We start from the raw sequence: 2,692 nt of genomic DNA, 5'->3' as shown, positions 1-2,692 counted from the left end.
ATATATATACTTATATATATATATATATACATATATATATACATACATAATACATATATAAAAACGCATACACACACGCATATATATGTTTATATGTACATAAGGTCATAATAAATTCGAGTTCATGTGGATAGTGATATAAAATAAGCATATTTTGATATTTCGGTTGGTAATATGCAATGCTGTTATCTCAAGGGGTAATATTATTGTCAGCAAGTACAAATAGTAATAATAATTGGATTTTATAAGCTCTACCGATCGCATGTAAATTTGCTTAGCGCCTGGAGTTTGATGTTTTATGAAAATAGATGACATGGGAGATGAGAAAATAAGCTGTGCTGGGGAAAAAGGCAATACTCTGTGGTACAAAGCAAAGAAATATATTAACATTATTTTGGCATTTTTGTTTTTTACAATGAATAATTGCATGTAGATTTATTTATCTCACACACATACATATAGAGCCCCTCTATTGTAATTGATCTATTATTGTATATATAATGGACTGAATATCGAGATCTATTGATTTAACAATAATTTTCCTTTAAACTTTAACCCAATTAGGAATGTTAACTCTACAATGACATTCGATAACGCAAAATATTAAAAAAAGATACTGTCCTACATCTCCTCAAGCAAGCTCAAAGTTTTTTATAGCCAGTTGAAAATCTTTGGCATTTAATATTTTCACTTATCGAAGAGAGCCACGCTGGGACTCTGTTTTGAAAGGGGCTTAATCGAACTAATCGATCTCTGTCATTCTTATTTCCAAGATTAGTACTTATTCTACCAATTTCTTTTGCTCAACTGCTTAGTTACGGTGATATAGACTAATCAAAACCGGATGCCTAGCACCTTTAGATATATGCATATGACTATCTGTGTATCTGTCTGTCTGTCAGTCTCTCTCTCTCTCTCTTTTTCTCTCTCTCTCACTCTCTCCATATATATATAAGCACAAGATGGAGAACACTTTTGATCAACAAACAAACAAATTGACCAGCCGATGTTGGTCAATTTGCTTGTTGATCAAACGTCTTCTCCATTTTCTGCTTATTTTAAATTTGATTCCTGATAAACTCTTGTTTATTCTTTTGTTACCTGTACCCTATGAGTATAGTGTGCTTGCATACCCATGCTCAGGCTTAACATAGGTAATTGATACCGGTAGTAGGAACTGATATATTTATCCCTTAGATGGTAACTCTTCTTACCTTATATATATATATATATATACATATACATATAAGGTAAGTAGAGTTACCGTCCAAGGGAAAAGTATATCCGTTGTTAATCCCGGTATCAATTACCTATATGTATTTGAATTGTTCTTGTTATATATCACATTTAAACACAGACATTTTTATTCTGATGTTTAATCTCATATCTCACATTCTGTATTTGACATATACTTGATCTTATATACTAATTCATATTTAAAATGTATAATTTATAAATTTTAATTCTTATTATTACAAAGTATAATTTTTATACTTAATTTTTAATTATTCATTTTTAATCTTTAATGCTTAATTGTATTGCTTATTTTTAAAGGGATGTAAAATTAGATAAATAATATTTTGACTTACTCTTCCCCAAAAATTTCTGACCCTTTACCAAAATTTCAAATCGATCTGTTAATATAAGGTGGTGAGCCGATATAGTCGTTAGCATGCTGGGCAAATTGTTTAGAGGCATTCGTCCGTCTTTATATTGTAAGGGTGACTTTCTTTTTATCTTTTCAGGGTCAATAAAGTAAGTACCAAGTTTAGAACTGGAGTCGATGTATTTGACTTCTACACGCCCTCAAAACTGCTGACCTTGTGTCAAAATTTAAAACCATTCTTAAATATGATTTGGAGAATCTTTGGCTGTGATTTTCACCATTTCATGTTTCTGCCCGGTTGGCACTGCTTTATAATGCAAATTCAAGCATTAAAGGCATGTTAAGTGAAAGATAATATAATATTTAATTTACTAATGAAAATGTCTTTATATAATTTTATGAAAGAAAACCTCTTTCTGTTAATCCGTTTAACACACGAGGACGCTTTAACGGGCAGGGTTTACTTTGACTCTACCAATCGAATGTGCTTATATAGGTGGCCATATTGTTTTATGCTTAAGGTTCACTAATTGAGTGTGACATCGTTATTTTCAGCTGTAAACGAAATATATAAATAAAAAAGATAAACTTGTAGCTGTCTGATTTTGTGATATCCAGAGAAGTGTTGTGAAACGAAACAGTGCTCGCTAAGCGTACTTTGGTGTTCCAAACTTAGGATAAAGAAATACCAAATGGGGATCAATGATAACACTATTTCTTGGTATTCTATTTATGAATTTCCTATTTCCAAATATAATGTTTTTGCTTTCTTTACTGCTACTTGGTTAGCGCCGCGACATTACTTGGCATCAGAATAGAATATAGTCATACACAAATATATATAATTTATAAATAAAAGTTTTTTACCGTATATATAGACCATAAGAAATAGTTTAATATTGGGGTATATAAACCCAGGACGAAGAAATAGGTATTATACTTCTTTCCATTTCATTTCCGTCGTGTATATGTATGATCTAGTAACTATATTTACAAAATTCGTATTCACCACACTTTCTAAACTTACGCAGAATACACACAGACACACAGACACACAAGCACACACACACACACACACACACACAC

This window comes from Octopus bimaculoides, chromosome 10, assembly GCF_001194135.2.
Source record: "Octopus bimaculoides isolate UCB-OBI-ISO-001 chromosome 10, ASM119413v2, whole genome shotgun sequence".
Lineage (NCBI taxonomy): Eukaryota > Metazoa > Mollusca > Cephalopoda > Octopoda > Octopodidae > Octopus > Octopus bimaculoides.
Note: the sequence above shows the minus strand (reverse complement) of the source record.